At 46.2% G+C, this 18,313-nt stretch overlaps 1 long non-coding RNA gene across 1 annotated transcript; it reads right to left on the bottom strand.

The window, feature by feature from the left end:
• Positions 1-456: 456 nt before the first annotated feature.
• Positions 457-1,640, bottom strand: LOC120651506. The gene is made up of 2 exons (XR_005666215.1): positions 1,223-1,640; positions 457-785 (listed from the first exon to the last, which is right to left on the bottom strand). It is a non-coding gene; the product is annotated as an uncharacterized LOC120651506 (long non-coding RNA).
• Positions 1,641-18,313: the final 16,673 nt, after the last annotated feature.

Raw genomic sequence — 18,313 nt, 5'->3', positions numbered from 1 at the left:
AAAAAAATTCACCATGACATGAGTTAAAATACTAGTAAAATTTATTTAATGGCTTTTATGTATACACAATTAGTACTAACGATCATGTTAAGCCCGTGATTAATTCTAATTACCGATAATTTAGCATCACTGTAGCATCACCGTAGTGAATAATGGATTAATTAGGTTCATTAGATTTGTCTTGCGAATTAGCCTAGGGTTATGGAATGGGTTTTGTCATTAATCTATATTTAATAATCCTAATTAGCATCACAACATTCGATGTGACGGGGCTAATTATTAGCCCCGCCGATCCAAACAGGCCCACTCCCAACATCAACATCCCAATCATGAGTTAAACTCACATACGTGTACCCCAGTATTCCAAGTGTATTCCAAGTCCAGTAGTAATCCAGTCGCGGATTGTAGACATGTCATCTTCCGCATTTGATTCAACCCACTGATACGAATACTCACTTAGTGTAGGTATCGGCATCCTGTCGACTCTCAATGTCCCTGCATTCTCATCCCTTACAAAGTTACGCAGTGCAATACATGCCACAATAATCTGCCCTTGCTTGTCCTTACGATACTGCAGCATTCCTTTCAACATTTGCCACTTATTTTTGGCTACCTCAAATGGCCTTTCAACTATATTACGCAGTTTCGAATGATGGTAGTTGAACACCTCTCGCAAATGCTCAGGTCCGTATTCATGAACTCCTTCTTCCAGTACCTGGTCATGCGATGGGGGCCCAAATACCCCCGTTTTTGGGCATACCCTGAATCCACCAAATAATACATTCCTACAATATAGAAACCACACACACAGGTTAGTCAATTACAATACAGAACAAGGTGGTACTTGCCGGGTCCCAATTGGCACGTTTTCAGTTCATCTGTGGGCAAATACATTGTACAGTATTCTATTTTTTGTTGGCAAAAGTGGCTGCAGCAGCTAAGAACAAGTAAACAGCGTGGCATCATGTATCACATGTGAACTGACGGCAAAAGAGTTAATCTAAGTAGGTAAACAGAACCAATCAACAATTACACGAAATAATTTAGTCTATGCACGCGAATTAAATCTTAAGTCCTAGATGTAACACAAGCACACGGTAGTACAGGTGCAAATCCACCACATCCCAGGACGTTTCTGTAGCAACATGTGCCATGAATGCGATTGTTGAAGCAGGACAAAACCAGACTGAGAAAATGGATCTGAATGGGGGGCGTGATAAACCTGAGCGGGAGCGCAGCTGGGCCGTCCAGTAGGCGGGGTGCTTGCCAGCTTGGTGCAGGCCGGTGGCGGGTCGGAGGCAGGCGGCCAGGTGGAGGGCAGCCGGGAGATCTGAGGGAGGGAGGCCTGGAGGAGTAGACCGGCCGAGCTTACACGCTAGAGACGGCGGCCGCCGGGACCTTGGATCCCGTGCGTCGTCATGCGCGGGACTCCGGACCCCGGGCGGCCGGCTCGATCCCGGCGAGGGAGGACGCGGTGCTGCCGAATCTTCCGCCTCCGGCGAGGAATAGCACAGCCCCGGCTCGATCTAGCCGCTAGAGGCCGCGGAGTGGACGGACGGAGTCCGGCGGCGCGAAGGAGACTGCAGGAACGGTGGCGGCGTCGAGTCTCGAGTGGACGAGAGGGAGAGCGAGCCCTAGTTAGCGACTTGGGGAACAGACTGTCTCGGTATGCGGTTTTTTTTTATTTTTATATTTTTTATTTTCGTTTTTTAAAAAAATATATTTCCGATTTGAAAATTTACAAGAATATACCCCGGCCGCCCGGCTGCCGGGCGGCCGGGACCTGGCTGCCCGGCAGTGGGGCGGCAGGGGCTTTTGTGAAAAAAAATTTGCGGAGAAAATTGCGCAGAGGTCCTTGGGGGCCGGTTGCCCAGCAGCGGGGCGGCCGGCCCCCCCAGGCCGCCCGGTGGCGGGGCGGCCGGCCCTGACCGCCCGGCTGCAGGGCGACCAGATCTCCCACCCTTATATAAGGGTTGGCTGGTCCCCCCACCCCTCATTTGCATCACTAAAATTATAGAAACAAAGAAAAAAGAGGGAGGGAGGGGCAGAGGCGAAGCCCTGCCGGATTTTCGAGCCGGCGACTGCAGGTAACCAAAATTCTTCTACGCTTTACTAATAGATTATGTTATAATTATTTATGTTGAAACAGTAGATTAGCAATCAATTTAATATCATGATTGTGTGTCCAGATATGTCGAGCAAGCTTTGTTTTCAAGTTCATTATGGTGACGGATATATTTCTCATGATGCGTATGGAGTAGATCTATCAGCTTTTCAACGAAGAGAGTGCGGAATAGATAAACCCTTAGACAGGAGTTTTGGTTCCATACGCAAATGGCTTCACGAGATATTCAATGTGAATCCAAAGACTCATTTCCTAACCGTTCAGACTATGACGAATTGGGGAACTGAAGGGGATTTCTGTGAGTTGATGCTTATAGCGAACACCGAAGAATGGCGGACTTACATGCAAGCAGCTCTTGACTGCGGGTGGCCTCTTGCAATGCTAATTCAGATTCACCAGAAGGCAGCCCATTTCGGTGAAGGGTCAATAAGTACATCATCTCATATGAACCAAGCAGTGGAACAAGAAAATGAAGATCACAACATGCATGTCACAGAACCTGAGCCGCAAGGTATGGCTGATCAGGTGGGAGAAAAAGAAGATCAGAACGTGCATGTCATTCAACCTGAGCCGCAAGGTTTAGCTAATGAGGGGGAGCGGATACCTGGAATAGTGTAAGCTATACAGAATGAAGACCAAGAGGTTCGAATGATGGAAGAATGTGGGGACTCATCAGACAATGAGGACTACCCGTTGCTAGGTGAATGACGAGACAAGGGTTTTGGAAATCCAGTGATGCAGGATATTAGGAGTAATGAGTACGAATACAGAGAGAATGAGATTGTGCAGGGGGCAAAGTATCCTAGCATTGAAGCTGTGAAAGATGCTGTGAAGCTTTGGGCTATATCGTTGAGGAAGGAATTCAGAGTTGTAAAGTCTAGCAGCAAAGAATATGAGATGAAGTGAGTCAATGGTGACTGTACATGGCGAGTGCATGCCTACAAGGGCAAGTACAAGACACACTGGGAGTGTTCAATTATTACACCACATACATGTAGATTAACTGCTGTTGCGCAAACTCACCGTAACATTACATCCACTTTCGTGGCCAAGAAGATGTATGGGGTGATTCTGGACAAAATTGATTATGAGCCAAAATTGATAATTGTGCAGAGAAATCCTGGAAGCGCGGCTGATACCTACATTGTACCGAGTTTAGATGGGGGACCTGGGTTTCTGCTTCGTGCTTTCTTCTGCCTTGGTGCATGTGTGAGGACATTTATGTATTGTCTTCCTGTTCTATGTATTGACGGCACATTCTTGACAGGAAGATATAAGGGGGACAATACTGACAGCGATTGGAGTTGATTGCAACAAACAGGTGGTTCCCATCGCCTTTGCTTTTGTTGAGAATGAGAACACAGAGAGCTGGTACTGGTTCCTTGAACGTGTGAAGATTCACGTTGTTACTGGAAGGCCTGATGTTTGCCTCATCAGTGACAGACATGCTGGTCTTCTAGCAACAATAAGGCAACTACATGAAGGAAGTCGAGGACAGCCTCCTCTATGGCCAGATGTTGTGAGTAGGTGGTGCATAAGGCATATGGGTGCAAACTTTTATGAGCGCTTCAAGAATAAGGAACTTATGAATTTGTCCAAGAGATTGTGCACTCAGAATCAGCAGCGGAAGTTTGATGCATTGTGCCATGTGCTAGATAACATGTGCGCCGAGCTGCTAAAGGAACAGACCTCAACCTCCAGCCGGAGACGTTCCGGTGGCGGACCTTTCACACAGTGGATTAAGGATGCACCTAAGGAGAAGTGGACAATTCTATACGACACTGGTGGTCGTCGATATGGGATCGAGACAACCAACCACGCAGAGTGTTACAATATGGTAATGCGTCATGTTCGTGGATTTCCTCTTGTTGGCATAGTTGAGTTCATCATGTACGGATGCATAAGGTACTTCAGAGAGCGGTACCAGGCAGCTGCTGTCTTACTTGATGATCCAGGAGTGATTTTTTGTAATAGGGTCACTAACTACATGAAAGAAATGATTGAAAAGGCTCAATATCACAGAGTGGTCTCCATGGGCACAAAGGATCAAAGGTTTGAGGTTTCATGCAAGGACAGGATAGGGCAGGGTGTCCGTAGACAAATGGTCGTTCAGGATTGCTTGATAATGCCGGAAGGCAAGGTTTTTTTGCAGATGCAAGAAGCCACAGCTTCTTCACTTACCATGCTCCCATGTCATTGCGGCATGTTCAGAATCTGGGTTGGATCTTGGGGTTTTTGTTTCACACTTGGGGCCATGAGATATATGGCATAGGTAGTCTGAGATCATTCACTACACCAAATATCTCTCCAATGTACATTCCTAATCCAGATGCTAGGAGAGGGGTAGGTCGACGGCAGATACTTCGTATCCGTAACGGAATGGATGAGTCTGAGGCAGGAAAGAAGAAAAAAAATGCAACCTGTGTGGAGCGGATGGTCACACTTACAAGAAGTGCCCTAAAATGCAAGAATATAATGCTGGTGCTGAGGTTGGACCTTCTAGAAATCCCACCGACGGATTGCCTCTGGATTTTGGAGCCCGTCGCGTCTAGATTTCGTTATGTGTGCATATGTATTTGAACCAGATGTACGGATATGTATTCCGACCTGTATGTGATAATTACATTTCGTTATGTATGGATATGTATTTGCACCAGATTGTAGCATATAATATTATGAAAGTATTTGTGTAGTAAGATTTCTTGGTTGTAGTTCTAAATGTGTAGGTTGGTTCAATTAGATTGCTCACTGAATGTAGTGTACTGAAAATAGAAGGGTAGTTACGAATCATAAATTTTCGGTTTGCAATACAGTTTTGTAAACAATACTACGATTACAAAGCAGAGGCATAAGGCGTTCGTACTACTAGGTACTTGAACAATGAAAAGCATGGCATGTGCAACACGATAACCTCGTGTTGTGAGTAAACCTAATATGCCTTAGGAAATGTAAAATGCCGGGACTATATGGTAGTGCTTTACTGAGTGCACCGGGGATATTTTCCCTTCCTAATAGCTTCAGCCCCTGCTTCCTTAGCACGGCGGGCCCTCTCTCGCTTCCTCTCCCTATCAGCTTCATGTTCCTCTGCCTTCTGACGTTTCACTTCTGCAATCCTCTTCTGAATCTCTTCCTGGTTTTTCTTGCACTTCTCCTCCATCTGTTCTTCATGCAGCATTCGTTGCCACCTTTGTGCAGCCCACCTTGCTTGACGCTCCACGTGGTCCTTATCCTGCTGAGATTGCTCGGTGTCTAACCACTGCAAGAAATCACATAGAGGCGGTGGAGTTTTTCCCCAAATCATGTTAGAAGTCATTACTAGATCTGAAAGTGACAAACTCTGATAGTATTTTGTAGTACCTTTGCTCGGTCCTTGCCGTAATGCTTGGGCGGGTCGTACTTGTAATTCTCGCACACGAAGAATCTCTTGCCAAAGTCGTCCCCCAAAACCCTTGATTTCATTAGTTTGCACAAGGATCCGCAAAAACACATAGGCACCTGGACTCCTTGGGGGACTGTTTCCGTCACCTTACTCCATGGAATGTAGGTGGATCCTGAGGATGCCATGGTGTTGAGCCCTGGCAATCACAAGTAAGCAATCAGATTGCTAATATACTATATCAACGCTAATCATTATCAGTAACTACATCTAAATGTACCACTAATCACTCCTAATAATAATTAAACTGATTGTTTAACTACTGTTTCAATAAAATACTTTCTACAATTTTCTAACATTTTCTAAAAAAAATTAATATTATCTTCCAATTTTTAAGACTTTCTAATACTTCTCTAACAATTTTCTAGTACTTTCTAATACTTAATCTAACACTAAATATACTGTATCAACGCTAATCATTACAAGTAACTGCACCTAAATGTACCACTAATCACTCCTAACAATAATTAAATTGATTGCTAATCTACTATTTCAAGAAAAATAATTACAACATAATTTATTTGTAAAGTGTAGAAGAATTTTGGTTACCTGCAGTCGCCGGCTCGAAAATCCGGCAGGGCTTCGCCTCTGTCCCTCCCTCCCTCTTTTTTCTTGGTTTCTGGAATTTTAGTGATGCAAATGAGGGGTGGGGGACCAGCCAACCCTTATATATGGGTGGGAGAGCCGGTCGCCCTGCAGCCGGGCGGCCAGGGCCGGCCGCCCCGCTGCCGGGCGGCCTGTGGGGGCCGGCCGCCCCGCTGCCGGCCGACCGGCCCCCAAGGACCTTTGCGCGATTTTCTCCGCAAAATTTTTTGCACAAAAGCCCCTGCCACCCCGCTGTGGCCGGGGTATATTCCTGTAAATTTCCAAATCGAAAATATATTTTTGTAAAAAATGAAAATAAAAAATATAAAAATAAAAAAACCGTGTCTCGGTATAGGCCAGCCAAACGGCTGCAGCCCACCAGCCGAACGGCTGCAACTGCTAAGCCCAGCCCGAATCCGCCAAGCAGCTGGGTTCAGACCAGCCGAACATGGTGATTGTAGTCTAATCCTCTGCGATAGATTCTAGCTCAATCAACTCCCATCACCGTCGGCGAGGCTTCCTTTGGTTCGAGAGGGGATTTTCGAGGCCACAGGTGGTGTTTCTTGTCTTAGGAAGATATGTCTGTGGTTTGGCTTACATACAGCATACTGTCTAGTTCCAAGGCTGGAAGGTTCAATATAAGTTTGGTTACAAGTTACTGCTTTTGTTGACAGTTACGCGCTTTGGCAAACTGTTCTAAAAAATTCTAATCCAGGATACCAACAGTGAGCATCGTTTGAGTTAACTGGATCTAGAGGCACGTCTGAGACGCGCGCGGGAACCAGGAATTCAAAGTTCCCCGGTCCGAAAGCGATTGTAAACAATTCACTCTGACGCACCATTCATCCCTGAATCTGACAAGTGGCACTGGCACCTGATCCAACGATGGGGAAAAGAAATGCGCCTGCCCAAATGAAACATCATGGAAGTTCAGAGTTGCAGATCAAGATCCATCGATCGATCAGATTTGGATAAGCTGCGATAGCTTGAGATTGGGAGTCGGCACAGAACCGAGAACCCTTGACGGGAGCAGGCTGCTTGAGAACCTAGATGACTGACGAGCACACTGTCTGTAACCAAGCATGACGATGCATTGTTTCTTGCAGTTAAAGGCCTTGTTTGATCGTTCTAGGATCTAGAACGCATTTTTCCCAAGAAAAGAATCTCTAGATGACTGACGAGCACACTGTCTATAACCAAGCATGACGATGCATTGTTTCTTGCAGTTAAAGGCCTTGTTTGATCGTTCTAGGATCTCGAACGCATTTTTCCCGAGAAAAGAATCTCGCATGCATGGAGTACTAGATAAAGTCTATTTGTAAAACTATTTTAGGAATGGGTGTAACTTTTCGCGATGAATTTAATAACAATAATTAATCAATGATTTGCTACAGAGATGCTACAGTACTATCCTCTAATCACGCGGTCAAATATCTCATTAGATTCGTCAGGGTTCCTAGCGTAGAAGTTCTGAATTTGATTTTGGAAACTGTCTTTCTTTGACATCATAATTAGCAGTCAAAATATTGATTTTTTAGAATTCTAGAAAATCAAACAGAGCTAAAGGATTTCAAGTAGAGCTGATGGTGCAGAAATTCTTGGTGAGTTCAGAGTGAGCGGTCACGTCGGTGCATTGTGACCGAAGACAAAGGCATTAAGGTGAGGTTGCCGGACAGAGCTGCACAAGCCTCGAAAGTCTACCTGGTTTCAATCGAACCCTGCGTCTGTCTTCGATCTCCAAGGAGTGTCTCGTTTGGTTTACCTAGCACGCCTAGCGTTACAAAAAAATCTCATATGCATAGAGTACTAAGAGAAATTTATTTGCAAAGTCTTTTCACAGATAGGTGTAACTTTGCGCGACAAATCTAATGAGTCTAATTAATTCATGATTGGCTACAGTAACTATCCTCTAATTATGCAGTCAAAGACCTCATTAGATTTGTCTCGCGAAGTAGCGCAGGAGTTGTAGAATTAGTTTTATAAACTACTTTTATTTAATATCTCTAATTAATAATTAAAGTTGACTACGGTACGTTATGCTACAAAACCAAACGGAGCCCAAACTCTCGAATCAAGCTCATTTTAGCTGGGAGACAGCTTTGAGCTCAGGTTTTGCGGGCATGGGTTGGTGGCTGGTGGGCATGCCAAGCGAGGGAATGAAGGGACCATCCGTCTCCTTGTTTCCCAAACATTGAAGCCACCTCAGCCTCTTCTCATCTTCATGTTTTTTGTGGATTTGTAGCTATTGGATCCAAAGAGATGTTCCAGCTCGCTTCAAAGAGAATGATCTTACATCCTGCTGCACATGGCACTACGACTGGATCCAAGCAAAGGGTTCGTGCCGCGCATATTGACACTTCTGGACATGTTTCTTTGTTTACATTTTTCTAGAAGAAGGAAAACATTTTTGTGAGGAACCATCCAAATTATCTCGGTTAAACCGGATTATCGTCCATTGATCAATGCCAGCTTAAACGAAATAATTCCAGTAGTCATCGGTATGCGTCTAGAGCACCGCCCAGACTACTGGAGAAGTGCACATCGGTACCAGCATGTTAGTGCCGGTCCACCAGGGGCCGGCAGTAACATGCCTGAACAGTACTCCGCAGGCACATTAGTGCCAGCTAAACTCCTCAGCCGGTACTAACGTGCCACCTCCCAACGGTCAGCAGGCCACACACAACGGTCAGAAGTCAAGTTAGTGTCCGCTGGTGAGTCTAGCTGGCACTAACTTGGCACGGGCAAATTAGTGCCGGCTGGAGGTTCCAGCCGGCACTAAACTTCGCCACTTAGTGCCGGCTAAAGCCACTAGCTGGCACTAAGTTGCCCCATATATACTAGCCCCTTTCCTTCTTCCCAAGCCCGACCCATCCATTTGGCCGAGCTCCTCCTCTCTCCCATGGCGTGTTAGAGGGGAGGTTCTGCCCATTTTTCTCAAAATTTGTGAGGATTTCACCCATCCAAGTGCACCAAAGGATAGCAACTTCTTCCACTCTTCTTTCACGGTGTTTATTCTTTGGTTTCATGCTTTCTAGATAAAGAAAATAGTGATTTTAAGGTTGAAGAAAAATAAGCATGATTTTTCGATTTGTTCATTAATTTGAGCAAAATAGAATTGATTTGTTGCTTTTTAGAGAAGATTTACTAGATAGTTTGACTATGACACATTTAGAGTAATTTTTTTAAATTATTTCATGGGGACATGTGTATATGTTATTATGCCAAATTTTAAGGATTTTAAAGACGAGAGAAAATGAGCATGATTTATCTTTTTGTTCATTAATTACTTCATAGTAACATGTTAGGGAGAATGAGCATGATTTTTTAATTTATACATAAGTTCCACAAAAAATAAGTTTCGCTGATAATTTGCAAATTATAGTATTTCTGGAAAATTTGTGTTGGATGTTAAGACATTTATGTATGTATGTTCTTTTAGCGACAATTATGCCAATTTGAGATATGTAGAATTAATTTTTGTTTTTTATACAATAATTAATTACAAATGGACCGGCAATGGATGTACGGCAGCCGGAGCACCTTGGCGTGGATTCAGGGTTTAGATTCTTTTCTCAAGGCGGCAATGGCAAATAGGTCGCCAAAGGGTTTAATGTGTTGTCCATGCAGTGTTTGCGAAAATAAAAAGGAATTCCGGAATAGAGATACTCTATGGAATCACCTGGCCGAGAATGGTTTCATGAGTAACTATACCCTTTGGATCAAGCATGACAAAGTTGGAGTTATGATGAAAGATAATGAAGAAGATGACGATGGTGCTAACAACCTTTCAGATTGGGCATGTGTTCATGAAGCAGGTGGCTTTCAAGATGAACCAATGGACGAGGGTGAAGCAAATGTTGCACAAGAGGAGCCACCCGATGAGCTAGGTCAGGCGTTGCTTGATGCACAGAAAGACAGTGAGACTATGAAGGTGGCATTAAAGTTCGAGAAGATGTTGGAGGATCACAAAAGGTCGTTGTTCCCTGGTTGCAAACTGGAGCAGAAGAAGTTGGGTACCACGCTGGAGATGCTGAAATGGAAGGCAACTAATGGTGTCGCCGATAAGGGATTTGGTGAGCTATTAAAGATTGTAATGAACATGCTTCCTGAGGGTAATGAACTGCCATCAACAACATACGAAGTTAAAAAGATGGTTTGCCCTCTTGGATTAGACGTGCAGAAGATTCCCGCATGTCTTAACGACTGCATCCTACATCGCGGCAAGGAATATGAGAACTTGGAAGCTTGTCCTGTTTGCAGCGCATTGCGGTATAAGATCAAGCGAGATGATCCAGGTGATGTTGATGGGCAGCCAGTCAAGAAGAGAGTTCCCGCAAATTTGGTGTGGTACTTCCCTATAATACCACGTCTGAAGCGTCTTTTCAAAAACAAGGATAACGCTAAGTTGATGCGGTGGCACAAAGAAGACCGTAAGGAGGATCACATGATGGGACACCCAGCAGATGGGTCCCAGTGGAGAAACCATAACCGAGAGTATCCTCAATTTGACAACGACCCAAGGAATATAAGATTTGGTCTAAGTGAGGATGGAATGAATCCGTACTGTGAGTTTGGCAGCGCTCATAGTACATGGCCTGTGACCCTATGTATGTTCAACCTTCCATCTTGGTTGTGCCTGAAGCGTAAGTTCATCATGATGCCGGTGCTTATAGAAGTGCCAAAAGAACTTGGCAACGACTTTGATGTGTTCCTGCAACCCTTGATTGATGATCTCTTACTGCTATGGAAAGAAGAAGGTGTACGTGTGTGGGATGAGTATAAACAGGAGTCCTTCAACCTTCGAGCTTTGCTTTTTGTATGCATCAATGATTGGCCTGCACTTGCAAAACTGTCGGGACAGTCGGACATGGGATACATGGCATGCACCCACTGTTATGATGAAACCGATAGCATTTATTTGAAACACTGTAAGAAGTGCGTATACATGGGCCATCGCCGATTTCTTCCTACCGATCACCGCCTAAGAACCGAAGGGAAGCATTTCAAAGGAGAGCACGAAACTTGTCCTAACCCTCTGTTCCGTAATGGAAAGCGTGTGTTCTTGATGATCAAGGATGTGAAGGTAGTATTTAGAAAGGGTCCCGGTAGCCAACCTATTCCCAAGGATGACCAGGGATATGTTGCAATGTGGAAGAAGAAGTCCATATTGTGGAACCTACCTTATTGGCAAGTCTTATAGGTTCGCAACGCAATTGATGTGATGCATCTGTCGAAGAATCTTTGCGTGAACCTATTAGGCTTCCTGGGAGTGTATGGTAAGAAATCAAAAGACACATTGGAAGTAAGGCACGACATGCAGCAGCTAGCTGAACGACAAGGCTTGCAACCCGAGAAGAGAGACAAAGGATGTCACTATTTAAAACCAGCCAGCTATAATCTGAGTAAAGAGGAGAAGGAAAGTATGTTCGATTGCTTGAACAGTATCAAGGTCCCGTCTGGGTACTCCTCAAATATACAGGGCATAATAAACGTGAAAGAAAAGAAAATCCAAAACTTGAAGTCCCATGACTGCCACGTCCTGATGACAGAATTACATCCGATTATACTTGTAACGACCTGACCTAGGATAACGGCTAAGATCTACTCTGCACGTTGAGTAAATCACACCTGCTAAATAACTCTCTTGCGCTTTCGTCCTCATTTCGCACAAAAAGTTGCAACCGGAGTTACTCAACTACCTTGGGCCTAGTATTTAAGCTGGTCTGGGTTTCCTTCAACTTCCAGTACGGGACAAACTCGCGTCGCTACAGTACTGCTACAGTTCTCGCGAATTTGGCCCGGCCCACTCTAGCCCGTGGGCTGTTACAATCATCCCCCATTAGGACTCGACGTCCCCGTCGAGTACCAGACCAACCTAAATACCACTAGGATCTCCTCTCTTGGCCACGTCCCATACGTCTAGTGCTAACGGTCCATTGTACCACGTCCGTGCGTCTCAGTGATCACGCCCAAGGCACTTTCGTCAAAAGAAAGATTATCAATGTTCCAGTAGATAATGATAATGAGTAGTAGTTTAATTTTATATAAATTATATGTTGTATTTTCTCATTAAGTGATGTAATGTAATGCATTGCGTCGTATTTATCTCAATTCTTGATACTATTCGTGCAATTAGGACACAATATCATCTTCAGATAATATTATATTTTTGCATGGTATAAATATTATTTACTTTCACTAATTTTGCATTACTAGGAGCATTGAAACATTAAATTACAAACAAATAATCAAGTAATTTGCGAATTGATTACATCATTGTATAGGCTATTATTGAAAAGTTTTTTGAATATTTTGCATGGATCAGAATGAAATGTTTTCAATTTATTACGAATAACAGAAGCATACACACATATAAACCCTATAAGCTACACAAAATTGATAATGGTAGCATATTCGTTAATTTACTTCAATTACTATTATTATTGTGCAGATATAATTAACAATATTCTAAAAAAATTAAGATATCAAATTTTGTTATATTATTCTAATTATTAAGCCTATTACGAATAAATTTACCAATATTAAACATTTAGTGTAAAAGGTATTAAAAATTCAGTGTAAAAGGGAATTGGCACGGCCAATTTTGGTTTCCCGCCAGGTGGGACAAGTTAGTGCTGGCTGGTAAAACTAGCCGGCACAAACGCGCACGTTTGTGCCGGCTAGTTTTACCAGCCAGCACTAACTTGTCCCGCTGACATCACGGGGGGCACGTTAGTGCCGGCTGATAAGGCCAGCCGGCACTAACCGAGCCGCTGGGCCAACAAATCCCCTTCCTCCTCTCCCAAATTCAGATCGACGTCCACCCCCTGCTCCTCGCTCGCTCGCGCGTGCGCTATCACCACCATCCCCGGCCGCGCGTGGATCCCCGGCCGGCCCTCGCCCGCGTGCGCCGCAGCGCGTTGTCGTCGACCTCCCCAGCCCGGCACGCCGTGCCGGCCTCGACTTCCTCGCGTCTCCCGCCGTGTCGGCGCGCGCGACCTCGTCCCTGGCGCCCCCCCCGATGTTGCCCTGCCCCCGCTGCCCCGACCTCATCGTCCTCGGCTGCGCCACCGTGCGCCTCGTCGTCCTCACCGCCCGGTCCGTGCAGCCACTGTTAGTATTTCTTAACTCTTACAGAGAAGTCCGCAAGCGTACGGAAATACCGTTGTAGCACTTCACCCGGGAGTATTCAGTGTATCGTATTTTCAACGAGGAATGGGTGTGTAACTGTCTTCTAATTAGGTTAACCCGAAGAAGATAAGAGATAAAGAGACCTTAGGATAGTGTGGTTCTGATCTAAGGATGGGTTCAAGGAAAGATAAACTTATGCTTTCACTCGTTCACTTCGGCCACCGGTTTGACCTTGGTCTGCCAAGGACCTCCGGCTACTAGCTCTACGCCGAACCCAAGCGGGGGGGCTACACTAACCACGCAGACTCTCTCCGTGGCGGACGTACAGGGCTATCACCACCTGTCGTCTACCCCACAATGCCAGCTGAGCTCGAGGCAAACAAAGATAATCTAAGGCTTAGACACCACGCCTATGCATTCGACTACTACTCTAGAGTTGCGCAGGGTTATCCCATCTTTATCAGGGGCCCTCTTCTAAAGTATCCGCTACTAGAATGGACGACGAACCTGCAAACGAATGAGAACAAAAGAATAACACAACTAGAACTCACCGAATAGAAGAACCCGGATATGTACTCCAAACATACTGTATCCGTCGAGGTACAAGGCCGAAGAGATGCCAACAAGTCCGGCTCTTCTCCGCACTCCTTCCTTACACACTTCCTAGGCTAAAAGATACAAATGTGGAGCCTCTCTACTCTACTCCTTCACATGAGAAATGGTATGTGTGTTGTGAATGGAGAGGGGAGCCCCATTTATACTCTTAGAGGTCGGTTCCCGCCAAATGCACATATGGAAGGTGATCAGGAGACGTGGCAGCTACTCTTCCTCGAAGTGCACCTGGACGGAAGGCCGGCCAGGTTCGGCCGACCCAGGGGTGTTGGTGTTTTACTGTCGGGTTCTCCGAGGGGTATCCCGTGGAGAGTGGTTATGAGTAGGGACTCGCCGAGATCAGAACGCGATGGTGCAAGGAACACAAGGATTTAGACAGGTTCAGGCCGCTGGAGCGTAATACCCTATGTCCTGTGTGGTGGTTTGTATTCCCTATGGTATTGTTCGATGTTTTGGAGGGGTCCCTGCTCGCCCTTATATGATCTGGGGGAGCAGGGTTACATGGAAAGCCTAGTCGAGTTCTGTTAGGATTCTAGTCCGAGAGATTCGGCTAGTTCCCGAGACCTTCGACTAGTTCTACTCCTATTCGGCTAGATACAAAAGAGGTAGGTCATAGCCATGTACGATTCCCTACTCTAGAATATTCTGTGCCAGTGGGCAGTCCTGCTGTACCGGGTCTGACAAGCCCCCGAGCTCTTCGTAGTCGATTCCTGCAGGCATCGAGCGCTTCTGAAGACGTCCGTCGAGTACTTCGAGAGCTCCTGGACTTTCGTCCGCGTAATCGAGCGCTTCGAGTGCTTTGGGAGAAAGCCGTCCATCTTCGGGGTCCAACGATTACTTCGAGTAGTCTTCTGAGTGCTTCTTCGGTTGCATCGAGGCTATGAGGTGCTCAAGCCCCGAATCTATATGTATGGTGCGCGATGTACTCGCGCTACGTATGGGGTAGTCCCCGAGCCTCCATCGATTGTTTCGAGTAGACTTCCGAGTGCTTCTTCGGCTGTGTCGAAGCTATGAGGCGCTCAAGTCCCGAATCTGTATGTACGGTGCGCGATGTACTCGTGCTCCATATGGAGTAGCCCCCGAGCCTTAGATTGATTTGATGAATCAGGCTGAGGACCAACTCAGTTTTTTGGGTTCTTCGATCTTTCGCCTGAAGTTTGGAACTTTTTTAAAAAAAAGTTGCCATTTATGACACGTATCCCGCAGCCCCCGAGCCTTGAGTTCGAATTCGTGATTTGGGGTTAAGGGTCCAGGAGATATTATCGTGTCCTCTGCAATCTTTCTGAGCTCATCAGTGCTGCAGCGAATCTTCTGAAAAGGTGGTAGTGTGCTGTACTATTTGCCCATGGGTTCACGTGGCGAGTACTGCTTGTAGAATCTTTTCTGTTTCGCCCGTGAGCCTCCCTGCCTCTTGGGTGGCATGGGCTGGGCCGTGGCTCTGCTGCTTCCTCTATTTAAGCAGGGTCTGCTGAGTTTGGATCTTCATTCTTGCATATGTAGCCATGGGTTCCAAGTGGAGTTCTTCAATGGAGTGTACTCGACCTCCTGATGAGGGTACTCGGTTCGTCTTTGTAGGTGCTAGAAGAGTGTTTGCGAGCAGCACAAACATTTGTTATCTCTCAGGCCGCCACCTTTGCTCTTCACATCGCAGCCATCCAGGTTGTCTTGATAGAGAGCTGGTGGAAGCCGTGTCAGAGGCTTTTTTCGGGTGGGGACTGTGGTTGTCTCCCCCGATGGCCTCTGGAGAGATGGCATCGTTTTTGTTGCAAAACATATCAGGGAGAAGAATAGATGCAAGAAGAGGATTTGAGATGTTTTGGATCCATCTATATCTTCTTACAACAAGCCTTTTCATCCCTGAACGTATCTGGGTTACTCCCCTTTGGGAGTAACGAACTTTGTATCTTTGTATCAGCCCTTGGGCTGTCCCCTTTGTAGTAGAGGTCGAGTGGTTTCGAGTGGTGAAACCGTTTGAAATCTTTGTATTTTCCTATTTTGGAATGTAATCCTTGAAAGGAAATTTCCCCCTTTTTTGCACTGGTTCCATTTTTCTGTGGAGAAATCTGGGATTTATTGGCTGAAATAACCCTGAAGCCAGTGTGCGACCTTTGGGCTTCTTATTGTTTTACCGTACTGCCACTAGCTCCCCTTATTTAATTGCTCGAGTAAATCTAGGTTTAGCACGCTTCCTCTTCTTTCTCCGCCGCCGCAGAACTCATCTGCTCTCGCCCTCAAGTGCCACAAGAAACTAGCCACCGCTAGCCCCCGAGCGTGAAGTAAGAGAGACTCGTTCTGATGGCGCCGAAGAGATCTGCTTCGAAGGGGAAGGTGGACGAGGCTGCCGTTGGCGAGGCGGAGGTCCACGGGTGGAAGTCGAGTAAGTGTACCGACTCCCATCTTTTGGATCTGGTGGATGGTCACCTTCTTTAGCCCCAGAACGTGATCCATTGGAGGCATTCAGATGGGGAGTCTTTTCCTTGTGAGGGAGAAAATGAATCTGTCGTTTTTCTTCCTCATGTTCTTCGTTGCCTCGGTTTTCTCGTTTTTCTTCCTCATGTTCTTCGTGGCCTCGGTTTTCCCGTTTCTGATTTCTTCCGAGGTTTTCTTCATCATTGGAGGGTTCAGGTGCACCACCTGACCCCTAACTCTATTCTTCACATCTCGATTTTTGTTCATCTTTGTGAAGCCTTTCTGGGGATTGAGCCCCACTTTGATCTTTTCCAGTATTTTTTTCATCTGAAACCCCAGCCTAGTGAGTCGAAGATAGATGTGGTTGGGGGTGCTGGGTTGCAGTTCCGTTAGGGGAGGAAGCCCCAATACATCTCCTATGAATTGAGTGACAAGGTCATCGACTGGAAAGAGATGTGGTTCTATGTTAGGAACCTTTCCTCTTGTCTTCCTCTTCGTACTCCTGGCCCCCCTGTGAAGAGGCCGAATTGGAATTCCAGGGGCGGCAATGTAGATCAGGTCAACTTTCTCCTCGGAGAAATCGAGAGGGTGAAGGCAGATCACCGGATTTGCGGTGCTTCTGAGATTGCACATTGGTCAATGCAGAGGATCCAGCCGCTACAGCAGCAGATCCGTTTGGGCTTTCAGTATACGGGAGGGGCGGATCCTTCCCGTTATAGCCGATCCAAGATTACTGAGGATGATCTAAAGGATCAGGTGATGCGATTGCTGAAGAACGTGGCTGGGACGGCCAAAATTTCTGGGACTTTCAGTGCAGGGAGGCGTCCTCGGGAGGTATTATTTTCGAGTAGTCGACTGAAGTGTAGTTCGAGTACTTTTTGTCGAGTAGTCGAGTTGATTCAGTATCTTTCATGTAGATTAATCCCGAAAACTATCAGAGTAGGCCTCCGCTGCCTGAAGATGTGCCTTTGACGCATACTGACTCAAGTGTGCATCTGACATCTTTTGCCTTGTATTTTGGTTCGAAATTGCCATTGGATCCTTGTTTGATCGCAGTTGTATCTTGTTTGTAGGTCCTTCGGCTAGTCGGACGGCGTCGGACGTCCAGGACCGGGCGGCGGAGGAGACGGTTGTCGAGTCTGTGAGGACTCGGGAGCGGAGTGCCGCTTCTGCTGGGAGTAGTGACAAGTGAGTACGGTTTGGTACCCTTCTGAGTTGTTACGTTTCCTTGATGGCTTTTCTTTTTCTCAGGCCCCCTTCTCCTTCCAAGAGGCAGGTGGTGGGTTCTATCGTGAGCCCTGCTGTCTCGACTCCTACTGTGCCGGCTATGTCCGGTGGGAGCGGTTCTCCTAAGGGGCAGAGCACTTCGGGACAGAGCGTGGTCCCGAAGTTTGTTAAGCCGAAGAAATTCGTGCTGAAGCACTCCTCTCAGTAAGTGTCACTATTGGTTGATTGCTTGTTTTGCTTTCTTCGCTTTTGTGATGAGGCGTCGAGTACTTCTTTTGTAGCAATGCCGATGCTCTGGGGGTTGATGAGTCGGAGAAAGGAATTTTTTATTCCCTTAAGAGCATTGCCCTTTTGCCTCCCAGTCCGCCGAAGGGGGATTATCGGGTGTCTAATTCTGCTGCTGGTACAACGAACCTTGTCCCTGGAGAGGTGGGCAAGAATTCTTCGGTCGTTGACACTGGTAAGTGACTTGATGCGATCAGCTAGTTTTTGTTGAGCTTTTTGCTGATGTCTTTTGTGTTTTTTAGGCAAGCGGGCTGAGGACCAGCCGAAGAGTCCTCCTTCTGCCGCTAATACTGATCTGGTCCCGCTGGAGGCATCGCAGCAGGAGGTGGAGAAGCCAATCAAGGGATCGACTGCCGTGGCCCAGGAGATTCTAGGCTGTCATTCTGCTCTAGCTATAAGTAGCTTCTTGTGCTCGGGTACTTTTGTTGAGTCATCGAGTGCTCCTTATTGACTGTTTTGTTGACAGAATATGGCTAAACAAGTAGCTGAGCAGGCCGAGTTGC

Source organism: Panicum virgatum, chromosome 1K (genome assembly GCF_016808335.1).
Source record: "Panicum virgatum strain AP13 chromosome 1K, P.virgatum_v5, whole genome shotgun sequence".
NCBI classification, from domain to species: Eukaryota; Viridiplantae; Streptophyta; class Magnoliopsida; order Poales; family Poaceae; genus Panicum; species Panicum virgatum.
Note: the sequence above shows the minus strand (reverse complement) of the source record. Positions and strands in the feature narration are given on the sequence as shown.